This window comes from Pantherophis guttatus, chromosome 1 (assembly GCF_059756535.1).
Source record: "Pantherophis guttatus breed Tessera chromosome 1, ASM5975653v1, whole genome shotgun sequence".
Lineage (NCBI taxonomy): Eukaryota > Metazoa > Chordata > Lepidosauria > Squamata > Colubridae > Pantherophis > Pantherophis guttatus.
Genome location: NC_142063.1, coordinates 318,390,107 through 318,416,076, shown reverse-complemented (window position 1 = coordinate 318,416,076; position 25,970 = coordinate 318,390,107). Strand labels below are relative to the sequence as shown.

The 25,970-nt window shown below is 39.3% G+C and overlaps 1 protein-coding gene and 2 long non-coding RNA genes across 4 annotated transcripts in view; 1 reads left to right on the top strand and 2 right to left on the bottom strand.

Moving 5' to 3' along the window:
- Nucleotides 1-14,555, bottom strand: part of LOC117667723 (uncharacterized) — a 52,276-nt gene extending 37,721 nt beyond the window's left edge. For both annotated transcript variants that reach the window (XR_015731591.1, XR_004592112.3), the window contains exon 1: nt 14,416-14,555. This is a non-coding gene — a long non-coding RNA (uncharacterized LOC117667723). The remainder of the gene's footprint in view (nt 1-14,415) is intronic.
- Nucleotides 9,539-25,970, top strand: part of GATA4 (GATA binding protein 4) — a 74,969-nt gene continuing 58,537 nt past the window's right edge. Inside the window, exon 1 of the mRNA XM_060693082.2 lies at nt 9,539-9,700. The gene's annotated coding sequence lies outside the window, so the exon portion shown is untranslated. The remainder of the gene's footprint in view (nt 9,701-25,970) is intronic.
- LOC148116955 (uncharacterized) lies at nt 23,469-25,291 on the bottom strand. Its single transcript, XR_015731592.1, has 2 exons — nt 25,174-25,291; nt 23,469-23,882 (listed from the first exon to the last, which is right to left on the bottom strand). It is a non-coding gene; the product is annotated as an uncharacterized LOC148116955 (long non-coding RNA).

Here is a 25,970-nt window from a genome sequence, read left to right as displayed (position 1 = left end):
AAAGTTGTGGGAGCATCATTACTGGAGGCTTTCAGGAATAGATTGGACTGCCATTTGTCGGAAATGGTGTAGGGTCTCCTGCTTGGGCGGGGGGTTGGACTAGATGACCTACAAAGTCCCTTCCAACGCTGTTAATCTAATCGAAACATTGGAAGATGGAAAAAGATCAAACTCATGATATCTCTTGTATGAAAAATGGAAAGTATTCTTATGCCAAACCATTCTTAGGACTACAGACACATTCTCTACTTTTATAATGAAACCGTAAACATTTAAATTCAAAAAGCTTTAATAACTGATCCCCTCCATGGACTGCTGCTGTTGTTTTAATTTTGTGTTCTTGCTTTCTTTTGTATATTTATTCTTAAAAGTGCAGCTATAAACTTCTCTATTAAGTGGTACATTCCACTATAAACCCAGCCCTTATAAATTAATTTTTTAAAAAAACCTATATTTTTAAAATCAGTGGAAGTTTCTTCTCCAGCCTTTCCTGTGTTGGGCTATATAATTTTTCTACTTCCAAGGAGTTATTGTTTAATTTTACATGGGGTAGACTAAAAAAAAAATAGTAAAAAAGTTTCCCATCTATAGTCAATTTCAGTTCATTTTATCACCTTAGGACTCCATCCTTTCATTGTGATGCATGAGTTATTTAAGCCAAAATGCTAAGGATAATTAAGGCGTTGGGTTCTACCACAGCTCCTTTTTTGTGGAAGTCATCCAAATACATTATCTCTGCTGCAAAATACTTGCAGCCCAGACATCATTGCATTTCTTTCTTTCCTAGGGCAAGAGAAGTTAAAAATGAAAATGACCAGACCCTGATCTATAATTAAGCTAAGAGACTCAAACTGATTTGCAAAAAGTCAATGGCATCCTGTCCTCTCTGCAGCATTTTTATTAGAGTCTTACAATTTTTATTTCAGCTTTTATAATCCAGGGTGCCAACAATTTACAGATAAAGAGAATCGTATGTCTTGTAAAAGTTACGTGTTCTCTTCCCTGAGATTTGTCCGTACAGAGACAGACCCATGATGGAATGACTGGGTTGCATACATAAGATGCCTAGGTTTATTTCAGGCAAATAAAAACTTAGGTTAGTAGAACTGGAGAAGAGCAAAGAGCAAATATTAAATAATATCAGCACAGAAAGGGAGTACCACATACTTTTCAAAATATAGCTGACGAAGATGCCGTTGTTGTTGTTGTCTACACCAGGGGCATGGCTTTGTGGGGGGCATCATTACTCAGAAAGTAGTATACGGGATCACAGGATCACAAATAGGTGGAACCAGGACAAATATATTTTATATTTTAATTTAATAGTTAACAATCTTACATGCACAAAATAATTTATTAATCAATTTAGTTATAATTATTTAATACCCTGTTTTCCCCAAAATAAGACATCCCCTGATAATAAGCCCAATCGGGCTTTTGAGCTCACGGCAATAAGGCTTATTTCAGGGTTCAAAAAAATATAAGACAGGGTCTTATTTTCGGGAAACATGGTAATACAATTTATTTCATAAATTTACTCACCAATACATTTAAATAAGCAAATAAACAAATAAAATACTTTCTATGCTTGAAATAATTTCTCTCTCTTTTACATTAAAAATTAGAGTTTGATAGAAAATTTTGGAGAAACTCCAGGGATGCTGCCAACTTTATAATGGCCCCATCATAACCCAATAGACACAAATATATGTTTCTATTCTTCAACATATCTGACAATCCAGAATTGCCATCCTTGTGTGTTTCAAATAGGTGCATGTAAGAAAACATTTTTGATGGAGTGTTGCTCACCAATCCAGCAACTTATTATTATTTTTATTATTCTTCAAAAAAGGATAGGGAAAGCTTTTGTTCAGTCCAACATTGCATCTTCCCATTCTGTATATACAAAAGGCCTCTGAAATGTTGGGATACTCAGTGGAGCCTTTATAAGTAAGATTTATATACCGATTTCCAAAGACCGTAACATATGTGACATTTCATTGAAATAAGAATTACTATCTTGGAAAATTATTCAACAAATTTGTAGCTGCTAGATATGCTTACTAAAATGAAAAAGTTGGTATATATCTGCAGTTGGTAATAGAGATGAGGAAAGAGCACTTCCTGGAGCCATGTTGTAAATGAAATTGGACCTGACGGAATGGTGCTGCAATCCAGACATGAAAGAATTGAGCTCTTTGCATTGTTAAGAGCAGAACAAGGAGACAGGCTCCAAAATAACCACTGTTGAGAATGATGGGAGTTGAAGTTTACGCATATAGAAATTAATGGGTTGGGGGAGGGCAGTGTAGAAGAATCCTTCTGAGGTATGTATTGAAACTGCAGAGTCTACATTGACTGAATTTTAAGGTTTATTGTTTCAATGCATCTGGAAGATAACAGGCTGAGGAAGCCAAGTTCAGGACCAATGGGAAGGAAAGGAGAAGGGAAAAAGGCCAATATATCCTGGGCAGAAGATTGGCACTGGAACAGCACATTATCCTTCCATTCATTACCTCCTGGTAATTCACACAGATCTCATCTAGCTTATTCCAGGAGCTTGCCATGGTTGTTCAGTCATCTTGAAGTTTCTGATAACTCCCTCTGCTACTTTCTTGCTATCTAATCTGTACAACCCTAACAATCAATTAGACAACTCTGGACTTTCTTCTCTTTTTTTGTTCTTAAGCTTCTAGGAGGGCACCAATCACTAACCACCGATAGAGATATCTCTGGATGGCTATTGACCATGGGTGGGGTTTCTTGTAATCAATTGTTTATCCTTTGTTTGGCCTGTCTGAACAAGCAAAGGGTTACAGATGATAGGGTGGGTTCCACCCTCCCCCTGGACTGAGGATTTGCATTTAATTAAAAAATGTTGCAACCCGTCACTATAGAATGTGCAAATTGTCCTGTCTAGACAAAGAGACCACTGCAGAGGGGGAAAATAATAAGACAAATCTGGCTGAAAAGCAGAGCTATTGGACTTGCTCTTTCCAAGGCCATGCAGCTCAAGGTCTCCTGAGGGAGACAAATATTGGGGTTGAATAAAGATGAACGAACAACCAAAGGGGGGCATAGAGCAGCTGTAAGAAGAATTGGTTTGTTTCACGAGACCTACCAGACCATGCTGCCATGGTCTTTTCTATAACTACTGCAGGCCAGTGGTAAAATCCTTTTTTTTTTACTATCAGTTCTGTGGGCGTGGCTTGGTGGGCAGTGTGGCTTGGTGGGCGTGGCAGGGGAAGGATACTGCAAAATCTCCATTCCCACCCCACTCCAAGGGAAGGATACTGCAAAATCCCCATTCCCTCCCCACTCCTGGGGGAAGGATATTGCAAAACCTCCACCTCGGGCCAGCCAGAAGTGGTATTTTGCTGGTTCTCCGAACTACTCAAAATTTCTGCGACCGGTTCTCCAGAACCTGTCAGAACCTGCTGGATTTCACCCCTGCTGTAGGCTATGATGATATCAGTGTCAGAATAGCCAAAATCCAGGCCTATTGCCTCTTTCCGGCTTCAGAAGGATTGGGTGAAACTATGTCTATCTAAAAGGAAAATACAATCATTTATGCAAATAATGTACAGTGAAAACTTACGAAAGCTGCTGCAATTTCTTTTTAGAAAAAGTAAGTGATTACAATAGTGATTTTTTTTTTTACATGTTAGGTAGAACTGAGAACTGGCATCTAACTGAGCTAGCTACAATCAAATGTCACTGGTTGTTTTCCTTTCAAAGATAGCCAGTAGAATTATGAATCTGAATATGTTTCCATAGGCTAGGTTGCAAAGCGTATTTAGGCTATTATAAGCCATGGAAAGGAAATTTATGGCCCTCTAAATCTTACTAGGCTACAACTCCCAGCATTCTTCATCACTGATTGGTGTTACTGGGAGTTTTAGTTCAGCAACATCTAAAATGCCACTGATACCCTACTCCTTGATATATGGTAATTTGGGGAGGGAGGTTGCATATTTTCAGCTTAAAATAAAATGGAAGAAGTTGTAATCATTTAGGATTTCATTTAGGAATCAAGAGTTATCTTTAAAATCCTGAATGTAATATAGTGCTTCAGAATACAAAAGTGTGTTTGCATGTTGGTTTTTGTATTTATTATTTATTAAATAAATTTATATAGCTGCCCAACTCATACATAGGTGACTCCAGGCACCTTATATTACAGAAACATGTACACCAAGTGGTACATAACAATTTTGGCACCCTTTCCTTCATCATTCATTTTAGCTGTAAAATACCAAGAGGCTTTCACTGCATTTGTAATCCATTTTTCAATAAAATATATATCCATTGTATGCCAAGATCAGTTTGCATCATCTTGTAAATCCTCTTGCAAATCAGGAGCCACATTGAAGTAAAAAATGTTCTTTGCAAAAAGCAGACGTATTTATTGAATGGTAGCTTCAGTTGAATTTGCATTTCCCAAATATGGTCCGATAACTGGCCACCCACCTCTAAATCCAGCCTAGAAAAAGTTGCTTGAAAAACATCCTGGTGCTTGGAAGGAGAAGCAAAAGTCTGCATTCATGAAATACACTTAAAACTAGCTTTTGAATGAATCCATTTTCTGGATTCGCACAAGACTTTATTACTTTTATTATTACTAGATCTGAACTATAAACTAACTAAATGAAGTGACAAATGCACAAAGGCTTTTATCTCCAAAAGTTCAGTTCTATGATCTTCCATTCTACCGTAATAGGTTGTGATGTGTGTTTCAATGTTAAACCAGCATCTGTACCAGGTATATTCAAAGGTACAGCAATTTGCTCTGTAGTGCAGTTCTTGGCAGCTCATCACAAACAGAGCCTTCCTGGCAAAACATCAGAATTCTAGGTAGCCCATGGCCTATTAGTATGGAAGCTCATAGAGCTGAACAAATAGAAAGAACTAAAGAGGTCATCAATTTCAACCCCCTGCATACTGCATGATTCACATCATTCCACACAAATGACTATTCACAGCCTCTGTTTGAAAAACTCCTCAGCATTGGATAAATGTATGTAGAGCATGTTAAGCAACCAAGGTTAACGCTAACCAAGCTTAATATGTTGTGCAAATGCCTTAGCTCTTCAGCTAAGCTGATTAAGGGGGTTGTGTGTACAGCGCAGGCAAGAAGCCTTCCTTGCAGATGAATTGCAACACAACAAATTCACCAGCAGAGCTAATGCAATTCTATGGTGCTCCAATCCAAATACTTCACCTTCCTTACCTTCTATTTCATGGTCATGCTGCCCTGTGATGGGATTATGCGGCCTGTCTTTCTATATGCACAAAGGAAGCCTTGCTCAATCCTTTGTAAGGCGCCTGGGGTCCCACCCTACACCAGCCCTGAGCCCAAACAAGGATTCCTACCGGCAGCAGCCAGGAACACTACTGGGAATAGAAGGACTGTGCAATCTCCATACTTTCGCATATTCCAAATTCCTGAAAAGCTGAGATCACCGGCAGAAGGTTGAAAAGAAAAGACCCCCGTCACGATGCTTTCTTTGCTCTGCATTGTCTTTCCTCGCAGAGCCTTTTGTTTGTATTTGGGAAGGTAAAATAAAGGGGTCTAGATAGGTATGTGCCAATTTGTTCCCCTGCCTACAACTTCCAACCAACTGGTTGGATTCACCCGTGGCCTTGAGAAGCGCAGAAGCGCGGCGTTCTTTCCTTTCCCAACCTGACGCCCTCAACACTGTTAGACATTGGTTCCTTTCTCCCCAAATCCCCTTGTTAGTTGGGGATTGCAAGAGAAGGGCGGCCGAAGGGCTTGGAAAGGCACCATGTTCAGGGTTTCATTCTCAACTGACAACGTTCCCGACAGGGGTGTCTGTTGGACGGGCTCGTGTGGGGATTTCAGGCCCATCTGCTCTGCCCGTCAAGAAAGGAGCAGATCCGATCAAGCCGTGCCCGTTTCCTTTCCCTGCTCCTTCCTTCCCCCGCTGCTGTAATCTGCAGAGAAACAAGGGCTCGCACGGAGCGATCGGGGTCCGCCGGGTTCTGCCCTTACCCAGCGCCGGGGAGTCTACGCCCGAGCAGCAGAGACAGGCCGGCGGCGACCCTGCAGAGCTCCCTATCAGCGGACACCTCATTAATATCCCGGGAGGCGCAACGCTCCGGCGCAGCAGGGGAATCGGCGCAGCGAGGCGCCGTTTACACGGGGCGGAAGGACGTTGAAGCCAGTAAACAGGCGGCGAAAGAGCATCGGGGTCGGCTTCAGTGGGAAAGGGGATCTGGAATCTGTACGACCGCTCCGCACCGTGGATTGGAAGCAGTTGTCAGTGGAAAAGGGCGGCGCGAAGAGGTTCAGTCCGCCAAAGCTAAACTAGGCATAATCATTGAGATAAAATAATAATAATAATGCGAAGGGAATTGGTATGTTGTAGGTTGCCAAAAGCTGTCTGGAGTGAGGTAAATAAATTACAGAAATGCATGCATACAGAACGATAAAAATAAAACGAAATATCAACCACCCTCTAATAATCACGTTGGTTTGATTTTAAAGATTATGGAATTCATAAAAGGTGCGTACACGTTATCATAGTCCTCATGAATTTTCAATCAATATGGACTAAAAGTGGAACAACTTGTGTTGCTTTCAGAAAATAACTTAATGCTGAGTGATTGCATGACATGTGAGCAAAGCCAAAATAAGACAAACATGAGTCATTGTCCACCTCCAGGCTCCCTTCATCAGAAACCACTTAAGACACCAAGCACCGCCAAATGTATGGACGTCATTTTATACTGGTTGAACACAGAGTATTTTTGATCAGAGTTGGGGAAAGAAGGTGAATTACTATAATCAGTCATGATTTACAGATGTATGCACATATATACAAGATCTTAAGGTAAAATTTGCCCACCATGCAAAATAATTTGCTGAGTATGAATAGCTATGGGCACTAAGTAGACCAACGAGCTAATCATATTTTATTTTTTGCTCATAATACTCTCAACACAGATTTTATTTCTCATACCCATAGTAAGCTTGAAAAGTGATATTGGGGTGAGTGGTAGGAGAACGACAGCTGGCCTATAAGCAAACATTTGAGAACAAAATCAAGGTACAAAGATATTTTTGTTCCTATTTATTTGGTGCTCAATACGTGCATAGCCATTAGCAAACACTGCAGAGAACATAGGATTCTACCATCAGATCTCATATACAAGGGAGTCAAAAATAGAAAGCATTAAAACAACACACACACCCAACTTCCAACTTGCTTGTAGAACCCCTGCTCCCCACCTCCCACCCCCATTTCTAAATACCTGTAGTGCAATGGCCACTTCCTGCTTCCTCCTCAGCTGATGCTCACTTCCTGTTTCTTTCCCTCAGCCTTCTCCAAGAGCAAGGACAATACAGTGGGGAGAAATGAAACTTGGAAACCCGGCTTCCAAGACTTACATTACTACATATTGCTAGTTTGTTTATTCTCTTTCTCATCTGTACCAATGACTCCCCAATTCCCCATGATTAACTGAAAAACAGGAAAGCACAGAGGAGGAGAGCCAACGCTTGAAATGAAGCAGTGCCCACACACCTAAAATCTGATCTGATCAAAAGGACTTAGCTCTCTTTTCTTCTACTAACAATATTAATTCTGTTGCACAGGAGTTACTGAAGAAAAACACTTGCTCTCCCATCTATTTGCAAAGGAAAGTATTGTCTTTGGAAGACTGTACTCCGCCCCTCCCCTCCCCTTGAAATAAGATAAGTCAAGGTAGAAAGAATTCAGTGGTTATAACAACAGAGCTAGTATCCAATGTTTACTTTCATCTTCCTTCCCGGTTCTTTTTTTCCTTTTTTGCTCTGCCTAAATGATTATGATCCTATTAAGTAGACATTCCTTTTTCAAAGATGACAATTATTTTCTCCTCCTTGCATGCAGGAATGTAGGAGCCAGGTCACATGTAAGATCTGAAGTTGAAACTGTTCTCTAGAAAATGCAGCAAGGGCAGGTTTAATAATAATCTATTTCAACTATTACTTGAAGCTACCAGCACCCTAAAGTGACCTGCCTATATTCTAGGACCCCTTGCTTCTTTATGCAAAATTTGGATGTGGATTTATCTTTGTTTAGAAAATGCCTACTCAGACTTGCTAGGAAGACCCATTAGCAGTATTAATTGATTGTAGCAAAGCTATCTGAATCCTAAGGGCGTGCCTTTGATCTTCTCTCCAGAAAGATGTGTTTTTCTTTTTGGGGGGGGGGATTATGTTTTCTGGAGAGGAAAGGATCAAAGGAACACATTTAGAATACAGATGGCTTGAATAGTCCCAGCGTTCAAATGCCGAGGCCATGCTAAACTCACTTAAATATTTCTTCACTGAGGTCAGGGGCTCTGTTGGTTGGCCAGAATTAAATATCTGAGTAAAACATATATCAGATGTTCCGAAGCCTTGAAAGATTAGCACAGCTTTCCAAAGCTGGAGCCCTCCAGATACATTCAACTACATTCCCTATACTCTTTAGAAAGAATGTGCCAGACCCAGACTGGGGAATCTGGATGTTACAATGGACTCTGATTATATGCAAGGACATAATAAACTTTCAAATTTCATAGAGTTATTCAATAAGTCTGGGGATTAGTGGGTCTTTTGCATATATTTTTTCTTGATCTAATTGGTCATTTGACCAAGCCTTCTATTGTTATGAATTAAGTAAAAAGTTCCGTATCCTACTGTACTCAGTTTTGAAGATAAATTTACCTACTGCCCATTCTTGATGTGCTCTTACAATAGTTTTCTCAAACTTAATAAATGCCTGGAGTGTGGAAAACCTAGCTTACGTTTGCAAACTTTGTTCCGCAATGAGAAATAGAAACTTAACAGAGGAACTAGTTCAGAATGAATCAGACAATATTGATTAATTACAATAATACAGAATCTTATTTTTCCTCCAGCGACTTTGCGGCAAACTGAGATAGCTTCTTCCCCACTTTACAATTTATGATTCAGTGAGGTGAATTTGTGTAATTCTTGAAAGTCATTTTCTGTTCTTCACACCGAACTGAAAATGTTCCATGAAAATGCACTGATTTTGCTCCAGTATAATTAACTGTAAAAATAAAAATCTTTCTTTAGCTCTTCTGTAATTTAATTTTCGCAATGGGGTAACTGACTTCCTCAAGAGGTGGATCACAAATTTCATCACTCCGATCAGCATGGCTAGAGATGACAGCGTTCATTTTCCAACACATCTGGAGGACATCAAGATTGTTCTGGAGGCTCATCTTCATCCCTTCCTGTCATATTTTAAGCAAGCTCAAAGCCTACCAGTATCATTTCTGTAATTTCCTCTGCCATATCAGTGGATCCATATGGTCAGGTATGTGAAGCTGGCTGGCTCCATTCTAAGAAATGGTCTAGGCTCCCTGTTATATGAGAAGAGGCATTTCCCCCCACACCCATTTGAATTCAGACTCCCAAACTATTCGAATCAATTGCCTTTATTTTTATGGCTAGCCTGGAAATGTTTCTCAGCCTTGAACTAAGAAGTTCTGGCAGTCCTGGAAAGAGCTGGAAGATACAATTCCACACACAAATGTCCTTGAAATGATCTCTCCTGCTCTTAGCAACAGCGGGGTTAGATTTTTCAGAAAAGAAAAGGCAAGCACAGCAGAAGGAGAGGAAGAAAATAGAAGTGGGAAGAAAGATGGAAGAAAAGCCAGAGAAAGAAAAATGAAAGAAAAGGTAGGAAACTATATCACCAATGTGCATTGAAAGAGAAGACGGGCAGAATGAGTTTAGGGATATATATTTCCTGTACTGAGCACTGGGAGAACTATAAATGAAATGAAGCCACCTATATAATGCGGAAGAAAAAGAAACTAAGCAGGATTAGAGGTTTTTTTTTAACTATTCTAAATGAACGGTGCAGAAGGAGTTGCATATGAGTCTGGCTTGACTCCATCAATACAGACTTGGATGAAGTTGAATCCCGGGCGACCCCCGCAGATGGTCGAGGCTTTCGTTTTTTCAATATATCGGGAGAAAATATCATCCATCTGTTTTTCTACTAAGCTAAGCAGTTTTGAATGTGGCTCCATTGACTCAAATATGATTGTTCTTCAGCAAAACATGATTCAAAAGTTGTATTCATTTGTTCATGACTGGAGTTTAGGGATACTTTGGGGGATGAACCCGATCTAGTTTCTGATGAACTTGGCTAATCCAAAACAGTGAACATAAGGATCCATTTAGAATAAAGAGATGGCTGAAGAAATGACCCATTTCATTCTTCCTGCTGTTTAGATTTTTCTGCAATACCTCACTGCAATCAGCAGACATATTGCAGCTCAACAGCATGCTTAGCACAAGTGCATTTGAACATTTAATTTACATTTTTAGAGGCTTTGAATTTAAACTTTTCATCATTTGATACTGATTTCCCTCCCCCCTCCCCATGTCAGGGCAGACTGCAAGTTCAGGTTGCTATCTTATATGCTTACCTGGGAGTAAGTGTCCCAGTGCTTAGTAGGATTTCTGACTAGTAGCATCCTAAATTCCTCTCTTGGGAGTAAATAGATCTCGCTATTAACCTAAAATGTCTTGCATCCATAGCAACACATTTACTGCTACAGCCAGCTAATAAAGAGCTATAATTTACATGAAAATTAATGGGTTGTGCTATTCAGCAAAGCTGTAAGCTATTCACCAGTATGATGAACGAGGGTTTTAGTTGTTTTATTATTGAAATGTTGTCTTTGTAAAGGACTTCTGTTTGAAAGACGTGTATAAACCCAGTGAAGAAATAGAAACTAATAAAAGAAGACCAACAAGGAGAATAGATCGCAATGCCTACTTGGTCTTTTGGGTTAAGAAAATATTGGCAAAACAGTACAGCTTTATCTTCTGTGCCCTAAAATTGGTCAGGCATTGTCTTTAATGGGGTTTGTTGTTAGATAACTATGGAGGTGATGGAGCTTTAAGTTTGGTCCTTGTTAACTTGAAACCAGTGAAGAGAAGCTCCAGGGAAGAAAGGCATCAATCTCAACCTCTCCCTTTCTTTATAAGGTGGTGGTAGTTGAAACTCACCAACAGAAAAAAATAGGGTGGGGGAGAGATAGTCAAACGTGCAACAGTTTCTACAACAACTAGTTCAGAAAACACCTCTTTTATTTTTATTTATTATAGCTAAAGACAACACTTTTTTACACCCCATGCTAAGTTTTTCATCACGGAAGGGAACTTTTTGATCATGGAAAGGATGATTAATAAAGCTAAATCAACGCAGTGGAAGTCAGGGGAGATTGCTGCGGGATCTCCATTGACTCTCTTCTTATAGTCAGGTGCAGCTCATTCCGACTGACTGTAAATGGCACTGCAGCGAACTGTACAAGTGCACGATGGCTGGAGGCTTGGTTGCACTATTTAAGCATTACTCCACGCAACTCAATCCTAAACCTTCTCCAGATCAGATCCCCTGGAGGATTTAGAGCAATGGTTCCCAACCTGGGGCCCACGTCCCACAGAGGGGCAATTTGATTTTTAATGGGGGCAATTGGAACCTTGTTTAAACCAAGTTAATTGCCTTTTAGGCTTCCTCCGCATGAGTAGGAGTCACACTTTCTGAATAGTAAGAATTATATGGGGGGGGAGAATCAGGATTTTAGAGATGCTTAGGTGGGGCATGGCCAAAAAAAGTTTGGGAACCACTAATTTAGAGTAAAGCCTCTGACTTTACTAGTGACTAGTGAAGTCTGGCTTACTCTGACTAGTAAAGCCTTCGCGTCTTCACCCATAAGCCCACCTTGAGGCCCATCCGCGACCTTTGATGTAGTCTGGGGACCACTAGGAATTCACCACCTAATTCTGACTTGCAATTAAGTCCCGTGGATGGGCAGCTATTCAAAGGAAGCAGGGCGGCTCTGTGTGAAGAGAGGCAGAAACCACCGACCAACTTCCGAGCCCGATCCTATACTTGCTTATTAGATAATAGCAAGCCTTGAGGCAGGAAAAAAAAAATGTCAGGGAGAGCGAGGAGAAGGAGCCAAGGCGATATCCGGCTGAGCGAGCCTTGTCTCGGGCTTTAGATTTTGGAAAGGAGTAACAGAATATTTCCCTTTATGACTGAGCGGGAAGAAGATCGGGGCGCTTTTTGGAAGCTGCGTGGCTTTCAATATCACCTGATCGGAAGTCTCCCAACTCTCTTTTCCTTACCCTTCGAACAGGAAATCGGTTTCGCTCCGAAAGGGGTTTTTGATGGACTTTACTTCTCTTTCTCCTTCTCGAGTAAATATGTTGGTGATTTGCAACGTCAAGAGCCTTGGTAGTACAGGGGTTTAAGGCACCCTGTTATTAAGCTGGTTATTAAGACCAGCTGCCTGCAATTACTGCAGGGTTCGAATCTCGCCAAGGCTCAAGGTTGACTCAGCCTTCCATCCTTTCTAAGGTAGGTAAATTGAGGACCCAGTTTGTGGGGGCAATAAGCTGACTTTGTATAAATATACAAAAGGATGAAGGCTATTGCTGAGCACATTGTAAGCCGCCCTGAGTCTTCGGAGAAGGGCGGCATATAAATCAAATTTAAAAAAAAAAACTGTCTTGCCCAGTTCCTCTTGTGCGCGGAAGAACATTGATATCGGTCTTCTGCTTGTTGCCTGTTTGAAGGCAACAAGACTCGTTCAAGCATCCGAAACGTTAATGTCGGTTAAATCGTGTCAACAAGCCGGGAGCGGAGAGAATCCGGAGCAGCGGAAGAGGCCTAAAGCAATCCTGGATTTGAATGGCGGGGCCGTCCTGCCTTTTCATATTTATATAGAATGTATTTTATTATATATAAAGGAAAAGGGATGAAACGTAGTCTTTAATTGTATACATTGCATCCTTTTTTTTTCCTAACAGAAATCCCGCCCCGCCCCCGTACTAAATCTTCTCCCCGTTGATGCCGAAGGGAGGGACATCAATTCGCTTTTAAGATTGCCCGCGTCTTGCCTTGGGAAGAAACCGAGTTCCCGCGGCTGTTTCCAGCCGGTCCGGCTTCCCAAAGAAACCGTGCAAGCGGCCTTTCCCGCGTCCTTAACAGCCTCCTCTGTTTCCTTGGAAGGCAGACCCAGAGAACTCTAGTAGACACCCACCAAATGAGGACTTTCTTTTCTTTTCTTTTCTTTTTCTTTCTTTTTTTTTCTTTCTTTCTTTCTTTTCTTTTCTTTCTTTCTTTTTCTTTCTTCCTTTCTCTCTCTCTCTCTCTCTTTTCTCTCTCTCTCCCTTTCTCCCTTTCTCTCTCTTTCTCTCTTTCTCTTTCTCTCCTTCCTTCGTTTAATTCTTTTTCCCATCAGAATTTCAGTCCTTTCGAATGCCGGTGGGGGTGAGAGAGACACGTTTCCACATCTTTTTCGTAAAAGCATGCAATTCTTCTCTCCGTTTATTACCAGACCTTTTTAAAACACACAGCCATCATGGACCAGATGTACAACATTATTTCTTTCCTGATGCATTTTTTTTAAAAAAAATCCTATTGTTAAAAAGAAGAAAAGGTGTGCTAGAAAATATAATTTTTAAAATGGAAATTGTAAAGTTTTGCATTGGGGAAGGACAAAAGGATTTTGTCTTGATTTCTTACTATTATTACACTGACATATAAAACATAGCATAAATGTTTTATATGTGTCCCTAGAAACTACCAAGTATCTTTTACTTGAATGAAAGGCATATCTATATGTAAGAAGGTGCATTATATTTCACAGGAAACCGCTTATTTTTTGTTTATCGAGTGACAGCTAATAATAAATTGTTCCTTATCAGAAAATGTATATTCTTACAAAAGTAAAACACACATCGTGGTTCCAAGCTCTTAAGTCCCTGGGAATGAGTCCCATTGAATTCAATAATTTTACTTTTGACATGTATCAGAAATAAAAAAAACAACAACACGGTACATAATGATGATTAGGCTATGCATCTCTATGAGAAAACAGAGCCAAATTAATAACATTGTTCAGTGATATGAAGCATAAAATCAATTACTAGGTGGGAAGTGGATGATAGTTAATAATGAATGCTTAACAACAATAAATTTATTTCTGTAGTGGAAATAGCTTTGCAGGCTGCAGTCTCCTCTGCATTTCCACGGCAAAATCTTTCATTTGCTCAGTGGAATTAACTTGCAACTATAATGGGCAAATGGGGAAAGTGGGTTTAAAAACAAACAACCCCACAATTATATACTTTTAGAAATGCCTATCATGCATTCCGGGTGTACACGTGTATGACTATTCCATACTTCTACGACAACCTCGCCTTTTAATTTAAAGAAGAACCTGAGAAAAACAATTATCACTTCTTGACACAGTTTAAGCAAACTTATAACTGAGAAGAAATCCACCCATTTCCCGGGTGTTTAGGCAATTTTATAACTGAGAGGAAATCCACCCATTTCCCGGGTGTTAGAAGCCCTGCTCAGTTACCTTGATCAATTGCGACGCTGAGATTCAGTCACGGTTTCGACACTTCGCTCGGCCAAGACCCTCCTGCAAAGAAAAAGAAAATCCCCCTCGAATGTGGAAAGCAGCACGTCGAATAAATCCGAGGTTCTTTCCATTCTTCGTGACTGCTAACAAAAGTCTCCCTCAGTATCTCGGCGGACTCTCTCTCTCTCTCTTTCTCACTCTCTCTCTCTCTCTCTGCCTGTTTATCTCAAAAAGATTGTAACGCGGGGTTTTTTTTTCTACACATGTTAACTTCATAAATAGCAGGCACTGACCACCCCATTACCAAACGCGTTTTCCCACCTATTAAAAGCTTTTAAAAATATTCTGTGTGCCCTGATATTGTTACAGTAAAGGACCGCGGGTTAATTCTTCTTTCCAATTGCAATTTCCTAAATAAATAAATAAAATAGCACCCTGTGTTGTCGGTAATAAATTCCCAAATGACAGCTGTAAACATAAACACGATTTCCATAGGGTCATAGTAAAGGCAGAAATTACAAAAGAAATGTGTTTTAAAATCAGAAATAGACATTCTTAATTATTTCCATTTTACAGGCTGGTAAATTAAGGCTAAGAATGACTAGTCAAACCCTGGATAGTCTCATATTTGAACTCAGAACTGAGACCCTAGTAGAGTAACTGGATTCACCTTATTGTTGTCTTTTCCTTGGAATTGTTTAAGATTTTCATCCACTGCAAACAAATCCTTGTGTTTGTGTGTGTGCACATATAAATAAACTAGTCTGATTTTTGTTTGAAGAAGTAAAACTAATATAAAAAAGAAATTTATGGAAATATATTAATAAAATAGGAGAAGGAAGGAATATTAGCTATGCTCACCACCTTGAGTTATTTATAAAAATAATAAAGGTGGGATTTAAAAAATCTAAAATAAAACAAATAAGTTGTAAGCCATATGGATCATGTTTGGAATGTTTGTGTACAATATATCATTTATATTTAATTTTAATTTGATGAATTTCTGGGTCCCAGTCCTAAATCTATCTCTTGCAAGTCAATTTGATTTGTTTCAGAGAGAACTTACTTTTTGGGTAGGAAGATAATGATACTGTATATATACAATGAACAGATTAGTTTAGTCCAAATGCAAATCATGCCATACAACCTAAGTTATGCACTTTTAAGAACCTTCAACTTCAAAGGAGAATTAAAAGCCGTCTAGACCACCTATGTGCTCCCATTTAAATGAATCAAATTACAGTCTTTTATTTAGACTCCTGATGCTGAGAAAAATGAATTGATCAACACACAGCATCCGTAAATGAATGATACTGACACATAGAGAGAGAATCCTGCTTAATGTGCAGTTCGGTGTTGTATGCATTTATTTATTTAGAAGTATGTCTGGGTCTCTGTACCCAATACAGTATGCAAAGACATTGCAGACTGCAACTCTGCTCTTAAATACATCTCCATTTAGATAAGAGCCTCTGGCCACATTAAGTAAAGTCCAGATACTGTTCTCCTTACGTAAACATACCTAATAATACTTGGCAGTTCTATCATGTTTTATAAGGGTTTCAAGCACTCGTATGCATCAGTTGAATCATCCTCAGGAGAAGTCATGTTGCAGTGGAAGGGGGGGCTGTGAAACTGGGGGTGCCTTGCCCAAGACCACCTCTCTGGTCCACAGCAGAGGCAAATCAGAGACCAGACATTTGCACAACTTTTCCAGTCTTCTACAACAGCTTGAGAGGAAGCCCCATTAAACTCAAGGGTGGTTTGAGAAAGGTTATCTAGGAACAGCAAAAAATGTCTTACAACCAAGAGCAACTTAAACAGCTAATCTTTCTGTTTCATTTCACTTTTCATGTAAGTTTTTATTTAAATAAACGTGCATCAATCAAAGGCACTAAGGCAAATATTTTTAAAAAACACATTATTTTAAGATATGAACTTTTAAACAGACATATTCAAATTTCAGACCAGAAAGACATTTATGTGGATGGAGGATCTGTTAAGAACAGCTTTGTTAATGCAAATAAAAAGAAGTATGTAGAACATTATGATTAAAAAGAATTACGGTAATAAAATGTAAAGTATTTTGGTTCATGATTTTACATGGCCACTGATCAAGGATTCATTACTGACAGCTGAATGTTAGACTGTATTGTTAACTATATCTGATCTCTTTTTCCAAGGTTTTGTGCGAGCTGATACCTCTCTCACCCCCACATTTTTTTATCTGTACAACAACATTGTGGGATAGGCTAGCTTGAGAAATACAGGCTAAATTTCAACAACATGCTAGATTAAAATAAAATGGGTTTGGGTAGTTCATTACAACTGTGTAGTGATTAAGATTCAGAAGCAAAAAAGATGTTTTAGTAGATTGCAAGGGGTCACATGGCTTTTGCAATTATTTTTGTTTGTTTCCAAATCAATGCTTAACCTTGTAGTGGGTGGATTAAGTAGGTTGTGAAAACCTAATCATTGTCTCAGCATGTCAAGTGAACCAGAAATCACAATATGGTTATTTGAATATTCTCTATCATCTGAATATTAATAGCAGAATGCAGCAATTGTGTTCTAATAATCCAGGTTCAAGATTTTTTTGTGCTGTATGAACAAAGTCTATGACTGGCCCAGAACGATTCTTGATTGGCAGGAGACATTATTTGAGGTCCTCAAATCTTAGCTTCAGAAATTGGCGATTGCACATTGTGTCAGAAATGAAATATTTGGGGTTCACCGTTGAACAGGATGGAAAAATGGCAAAGATTCACTCACTGATTGTGTTCATGTAACAGTCACAAAAGGCTAAAATGAAGAGATGATTTGAGATTTGTTGTAGGAGTCCAACTATTATCTTAACATTTTGTGGGAACCAGGACATTGTGTTATGTCTTATTCAGATTTATTTGTTTATATTAGCAAGTATGACACCACAGCAATTATTTTTGTTAACTGGGATAAATGCTTAGTGCATTGTGTAGCCTCAGACACTGCTTTTGTGCATTTGTACATCAGTTGTTCCAGTTGCATATATTTTATATTACAAAGACTGCGTTTTGTTTCATATAGAAATTAAATTCACCTAGGATGACCTTCGGTATGGGGCTGACCTTCTCCTATTCCCTAATTCCATGTTAGTGTGATGTAATGGGTCATGTTTAGTGAAGGCTGCATTAGAGATCAATAAAACATACAGATGTTTTATTCTCTATAGGTTCATTTTCTTTCTTCTTTCCTTGAGATGTACATTATGTAAAACGTGTCCTTATCTGGTGCCAACCTTTGCAAAGGACAATTATACAATGTTCATTGATCACTCAGTACAGCAGAGAACATGTCATTGTCATAAATAGATTATACTCTTCCCACATAAATCCTTAATTCCTGCTGCCTTTATTTCCTCCTCTTTTCTCTGTTGCTTTGGTTGTGTCAAATTTTAGATTGTAAGCTCTTTGGGTCAGGAAAAAGTACTGTTCTGGTACTTGTGAACTAGACAGGGCTGTCAAGTTTGTTTGCTTTAATCATTTATTTAGATGGAGGTTCTGTCTGACTCCAGAATGACTCTGAGCAGTTGACAATATCAAACAAACAAGATAAAAAACACAATACATTATAAATAAACAAGATAGCATCCATCCAAACAATACATTCCATGTACAAAGACTCATCTAAGGGGGTGGGTGAGAAATCTGCCATACCCCAAGGACTGGGAGAAATAGCTACATTTCTTGACTATATAGTATATGAACTCTAAGCAGTATCTGAATATTAGCAGCGGATCAGGCAGATATAGGCAAATTTCAGAGGTGGGCATCACATACCGTAACAACCGGTTCACCCAGCAGCGGAAATGTGAGCGCATGCACGCGCACGCTCGCTTTGCTCACACCATCCGCACATGCATGCAGTGTCACAAAACACAGCGATATAAGACGGGATTGAACCTGGGTGGGTGGGCAGGGCCAGGGGTGAAATGCTACTGGTTCGGACCGGTTCAACCGAACCGGTAGCAATGGTGGTGGGTGGTAGCAACGGCAGCGCAAGTCTCCGCCCACCGGCTCGGTCATCGTTACTTCCTGGTTTTAACCAGGAAGTAACCTGTTTTTTACCTTCTGCGCATGCACAGAAGGGTTTCCGCATGTGCAGAGGGTCCATGCGCGCATGCAGAGTGAGCACGCATGTGCGGCATGTACACTTCTGAACCAGTAGAAAAGGTAAGTAGATTTCACCTGTGGGCAGGGCCACCGGCAGGTTGCAACTACCAGTTCATCCGAACCAGTTCAAACCAGCAGCAGCCCACCACTGGAAAATTGTTATCACTTTACTATGCATAATTCCTTCCACAGATTATAACTTTTTCAGAAAATGAAATGGTACTTGTAATTGTCTGTCTGTCTGTCTGTCTGTCTGGCCATCCATCCATCCATGGTAGATTCTGGGCTAAAGAAAAAAGGAAATTCGGGACTGTGCAGAATGTTGGTATAGGATTGCCAAGAAATCCATTGGGTGACTTTGGGTCAGGCATTATTATCTTGAAACAGTCGTGATAGATGTTACTTTTTTCTTCCTTGTAAGTTTTAATGCAGGAGTAGGTCATTCAAAGCTCACGTGTGCACCATAGTCCATCCCACTTTGCATCTCTGCCACTAAAATGTTGCTCCTTTCTATTTTGATTAAAGTAGCTGAAATGTCACTTTATCTTACTTTTACGCTTGCTCTACAGATTCTAATGTGTTAATCCCAAAGGCTTTCTTTAAATGAACTAATTTATTGCAAGAATATGAGCCATCTTCACTATTATTTTTTTAATAGGGAATCTAAATCAACAGTGTTGAGGCTGTGAGTCTGCACTTTACTTTCAGCCAGGATATAAATGTAATAATGAGATAAAGTAAAATAAATGAAAATTACTATGCCCAGTCGATGTTATTAAACCAATTTTTCTAGTTCTCATCACAAACAAACTGCATCCTTTTAAAATCTGGGACAAGAATTTATATTTTCTACATATGAGAATCCAAAGAGATGGACACCTTTCTATTATGGAAAGAAGCTGTCCATTTGAGTGAGGAAGCAACATTCTCAGTTCTTCAGCCTTTTAACAAAATACTCAAGAGAGCCCAATGATCATCCCTGTTTTTCATTAGGTGAAACATGTTCTTCAAGCAGCTATGCTTAAAAATGACAGTTACTTTTAATGTTGCCTTTTGCACAAAAAATGCCCCCAAGACTCATAAATTAAATATGCAAAATGAAATATAATGATAAAAGGGACAAAAAATATACTAAAGCAATGTTAGAGCCACAATGGCACAGTGGTTAGAATGCAGTACTGCAGGCTACTTCTGCTGACTGCTGGCTGCCTGCAATTTGGCAGATTGAATCTCACCAGCTCAAGGTTGACTCAGCCTTCCATCCTTCAGAGGTGGGTAAAATGAGGACTCAGATCATTGGGGGCAATATGCTGACTCTGTAAACCATTTAGAGAGGACTGTAAAGCACTATGAAGTGGTAAATAAGTCTAAGTGCTATTGCTATTGCTATTGCTATTGCTATTAAATAAACACATCTCAAGGCAGTAAATAGACAATATTTACTGATGAACCACCATCACCACCAGAGATTTTTTTAAAAATGGCCATCATTTGATCAGGCAAGGAGATGGAAGAAGTCAAGGGAGGGAATTCCAGGATGTGGACAGTGCTGCAGAAAAAGTCCTTTGCATCATAGACCCAATTAATTAGACTTTAGAGAAAGAAAGGAAAAATGGTCCTCTGCTAAAGTTTTCAATTGATGGTTTATGCCCACATGATTGCAGATAGTTTTATAGGATGTTGAATTAAGCTCTGTTATCAATTGTAACTACATATTTTGAACCTCTCCCTCCGTATACATGTTTTTTTTAAAAAGCAATTTGGGTTTAAGCTGCCATTTTACACATCTCTCCTAATAAAATTCTACTGAACTCTGTAGGGCATGTTATTGTGGAAATGTATATCAGGGCTACATGGTTCATTGTTTATTATTTTAGTTTCCCACACTTGCTTCTGTAGATCATTTTGTCAACTGAAATGGAACCAGTTATAGAACATTAGAATATACCGTAGTTCTTGGGGACCCAAGATCTGGGTTGCTTGCCTATTATCAGCGTTAAAGGCTACATGGTGATGGGCTATTATAATTTTTAATATAGTGATAGTGTTCTCTTACTGCCTTTATTGTTGTTGGTTGTGAAGTCCCATCACAACCCCATAGACAGCGTTCCTCCAGGCCTTCCTGTCCTCTACCTGGAGTCCATTTAAGCTCACGCCGACTGCTTCAGTGACTCCGTCCAGCCACCTCATTCTCTGTCGTCCCATTCTTCCTTTGCCCTCAATCTTTCCCAGCATTAGGCTCTTCTCCAGTGAGTCCTTCCTTCTCATTAGGTGGCCAAAGTATTTGAGTTTCATCTTCAGGATCTGGCCTTCTAAAAAGCAGTCAGAGTTGATCTCCTCTAGGACTGACCGATTTGATCACCTTGCAGTCCAAGGAACTCGCTGGAGTCTTCTCCAGCACCATAGTTCAAAGGCCTCAATTCTTTGGTGCTCAGCCTTTCTTATGGTCCAACTTTCACAGCCATACATTGCAATTGGGAAAACCATAGCCTTGACTATACACACTTTTGTTGGCAGGGTGAGGTCTCTGCTTTTTAGAATGCTGTCTAAATTTGCCATAGCTTTCCTCCCAGGAGCAAGCGTCTTTTAATTTCTTGGCTCAGTCCCCATCTGCGGTGGTCTTGGAGCCCAGGAAAATAAAATCTACCTCCATTTCTTCCCCATCTATTTGCCAGAAATTGAGCGGGCCGGATGCCATGATGTTAGTTTTCTTAATGTCAAAACTTCCTGCTACAATGACATCTCTTCACACGCTCAGTTCCAAGCAAGGCTATTGAAGAATGGTTAAAACATTTCTAAAACAAAATATTCAGAAATTGTGAGGATTCTGGAGATCTACCGTGTTTTTCCAAAAATAAGACCATGTCTTATATTTTTTTGAACCCTGAAATAAGCGCTTGGCCTTATTGCCATGCACTCAAAAGTCCAATTGGGCTTATTATCAGGGGATGTCTTATTTTGGGGAAAACAGGGTAATATACAGAGAAGTCCCATAAAATATGTTGTTAATGTTTTTAAAATTAGAAACCAACATCAGCCAGTTGAGTGGAATCCCCAAAGCAAGGCAATCCAGGGCAAACTGAGCAGGAAGGTGTGGATTGCTAGCTGACCCTTGGACCTCAGAGTCAACAGAAGGGAGGGAGAATGCCATGGAGGATCATGGGAGGGGTTTTAATAGGCTAGCTCACGAATATGATTGATTGTTCCAAGCTGCCTTTTGGGATGGATTACCATAGCATTTGGATTTCATGAATTAAAAACCAAATTGCTCTAAAAGTCCTGGCAAAATAAATTAGGAATAAAGAGGAAACAGGAATTTTGAGGGATGTGGAAATAACAAAACACGTGGAACAAAGACATAGTCCTGGGACATTGTTGCTACACGAGTACTTGGTTCTGATGTATCTTCAGCCTGAGTATTTTGGTTGGAAAGTCTGTTTCTCATAAGGCTCATCTGCCTCATTCTGCCTGGAGAGAATCCAGTCCCTCTGGATTCTCTCTTGCTTGGAAGTTCCAAATTCATTAAATTCATGACTAGCATGACTGGATACTGACTCTGATGTACTCATTGACTAAGCAGACTTTATGTTTAAACCAATCATCATGGCCAAGGCCAGCCCTAGACCAAATGGCGCCCCAATACAAAGGGTCTTTGGTAGTTCCCTCTCCATTTGTTCGGTGTTTGTATAACTTGTTTATTTAATTTCATTTATCATCCCTTGCACAACTTTGATGTGTGCCTGATTAGTTGCATGCACACTTCTGGTGATAGGGCACCAGTTTTGCATGTCTTGTGCTTCATAAAGATAATTTTAAAAGGAAAGAAAAAGAGTAATAATGCCAATCTCTACAACCACAAAAAAAACCCCAAACATGTTGGTGTGGGCCACTGAACAGAAAATTGAAAGCAAAAGCTAACCCCCCTCCCCTAAGCATGATACATTCCAAGTCCGGTGGTCTAGTTTTTTACTGAAAACCTTTGCTTTTACATATAACCCTAATCACAAAACATAATTAGTCGTTTGGTTATGTTAAATTGGGAGATGAGATTAATGTTGCAAATGAAATGCTCCTAGGTAGGGAACTGTTAGGGCTATCGGATCTGGGTTGCAAAAATCCAGATAACCTTAGATGGCAGCAAAGAGGTCAAAAAAATCTCTATGCAATCATCTATTGGCCATTTGGAATTTTACAGCCCAGTTCTTACCCTCCTAGAAGCCCTAGTCAATGAACCATCGACACATATCAAATGTGTGTGTGTGGTTGGTAGAAATAGGTTTGCTTACCAGTTTGAAGGCCTATTGGAACAATAAGTAAGCATTGTCAGTGGAAAAAATGTGGAGATTCTGCATTCTTCTGCATGAGTGCATGTAAATTATTTCAGATATGGATTTGGAGATCTTTCCAAGCATTTCTGTCACACAAAATGGCCATTTTGTTTTAATGTATTTATCCATTTACTGCATTTGTAGAATGTCCTAGTAGACTGAGACTCTGGGCTGTGTACAACAAAGAAGAAAAAAAAGGCAAAGAACAAATTAAAGAAAACAAGACAGAGATATGCATATCTTGATGGAAGACACACAATGGATCAACTAGGACCAAAGGCACAATAGAAAACAATATGTTAAATACTTTGCGTAATGTATCTTCAGGCTGGGTGGGGGGCACTTTTAGGAAGGCTGATGCCTGACCCAAATCTGATGTACTGTGTTTGAAGAGAGGAACCTTAGCAGGCCATCTCAAGTGTTCAGACTAGATGCTCAGAAACCATTTTGACCAATTAACTATTACTTGTTTTCTTACAGCAGCCCATGCTGCTCATTGCAAAACTGCTAATTGCCAGTTGATTCCTCTCCCTTGCTAAACCAGGGCCAACTTGAAAAGATGAAGTACAGCTTTATGATTAATGGGGGTCCATATTTATAAGTCCACACCTTAGGGAAAATAGTTTTCACATTTGGTGGAGTTGTAATTGAGACAAAACAATAAAATGGAAGACCTGCAAGGAAACAATTAGATGAGCTTCAAAAGTTGAAAGATGTGGCTATTTCAGAATTCCTCAAGTAGATTTCTTGAGCAATGTTGGACTACAAATTCCATCTCCTTCAACCAGCATGACCAATGACATCAAGTGTCAGAAAGCTAGTCTATTCTAATGATGCATTTTTCCCCTAACAAAAGCAATGAAATAAAGATCTTTAGAAGCACTGAGTGATCTACAGTACACAGAGAGATTGTGTTCCATCCTGGATTCCATCATTGATGATCACATCTCCTTAATGTTCTTTCTGACCAGACATATTCCATAACCTAATTTAAAAGAAAAAAAAATCATTGTATACAACTACCTGCATGGAATGAAGTAATACAAATACATTGTCATATATGTCTTTATTTTTTCCATACCACAGAAATAAACTTTTTTTGGAAATCCACAGCTTGCATCCTCTTGAGAAGAATGTCAAACAAAGCCACAAGTGGCTCCAAATTTGGTTGGGACTCTCAAGGCAACTCCAGAAATGTCATTAATTAATGTGGCAGATATAAAACATTAATAAATGCATATGGAATACTCAACTTAGTTGTACAGAGGAAGCACACCTATTTTTAGAATTAAGTGTAACTAATTAAATTATATTCAAGTTAGTTTTTCTTCTGCCCACACCTACTTTTTGGACCAAAATGTTCATGCTGTTCAAAGGCTACATATTCTAGCCCTTGAAAATAATCTGCTACTAGAAGTGTCATGGTATCCAATGACACCATGACAATGAATTAATGAGACTACCCCTCCCCTTTCCTTCTCTCTCCCTCTCTCTTTCTCCCAGGCCTATTGTCATTTCTTTCTCAAGTTCTCCTTTTCTCTGCTACCACTCCCCTCTCTGGTTGGGTTTGCATACAGTCTAGGCTAATTTGTGATTTAGTTCATTGTGCTAACCCACAAAGTCAGCTTCAGTAAGTCATGGTTTAGTTAATCTATTCTATTCTATTCTGGTCAGGTGGTACCTATTATAGCCACTAGGTTTATTGTCCCCCTAATATTTATTATTACCTTATTTTTTTCTCCTTCACATTTTTAAATCTTCTTCTTCCTTGCCCCAAACTGACCATCTGGCATGTTGCTAAAGCTAAACAAAGAAATAGGCACCAGTGCCTTATTTATCTGAGAATTTCATTGGGCTCATATGAACCCTGGAGGCATTCAAAACAATAGTAGGTGGATGCCACTCAGTAAGTCAGACAGGAGCGTGTCCAACTATCCAGAGAAAAAGAAAAAGGTGATACCAGAAGGCCAGTTAGTGATAAGGGTCTGTTTTGCCTGCAAGGATGGGTATCTTTTACCTGGTGATTTTTAATGTTGTGTCTGCCTGGGAATGTATCTCATCAGATTATTTTGGAGTTGTCTTTGATACAGATATGGGACTTTTGCATCCTTGAAATTGGCTTTCTTGCAGCTGGCACTCCACAGTCAATAGGCAAACCTGCTCATGGCAGCCATTTTTTGAGAAGCTTTTGACAATTTCCCAACATTTTAAAGACATCTTTTGGCTCAGAATAGTCTAACACATCAACTCATTTCTGAATATCATCTAAATCTCACCTTCACATTTTGCCTGTTACCTCCTGGTTTGTGGCAGTGAGTTCCAGAAATTGTTTATAGCTTGGATCCAAATTTTATAGTAATTCTGTTTAATAAACAGAGTTTGCATAACATGCTTCAGTTGGCTGATTAATTTATTAAATAAATTTTGAGCATTTACATTTTGCAGGACAATCAATGAGGAACCAGGTTATGTTCACAGAACAGTGTGAAACAAAAGAAACAAAAACACTACCAGTTCTCATACAGAATACTACGTTTGGTTAGTTTTAAAAAATGGTGTTTACCTAACATGCAATGTATAACATTTATTGTGAGTCAGTACAAGTTAAATTTGTACTGGAAGAGCCTGTAGTACAGTGGAATAAAACACTGTTATTAACATCTGCTGCTTGCCATTACTGCAAGTTCAAATCTCACCAGGCTCAAGGTTGACTCAGCCTTCCATCCTTTCAAAGGTAGGTGAAATGAGGACCCAGATTGTGGGGGCAATAAACTGACTTTGTATAAATATACAAAAGTATGAAGGCTATTGCTTAACGCATTGTAAGCCCCCTGAGTCTCCAGAGAAGGGTGGCATATAAATTAAAGCAAAAAAATAAAAATAAAAATTGACTCACTGCTTGCAGCTTTCTCTTTATCGAAGCAGATGTAATTCCTCCTCGTTATCTCCCAATTAAAATCTCTATCTTTATGCTATTCATGTTAATGAATAAAGTGAGGTTCCAATTTGATGTTCATCAGATGTTTTGGACTATAGTATATTTTCCATTATCCTTGATCCTTGGTCATGATAG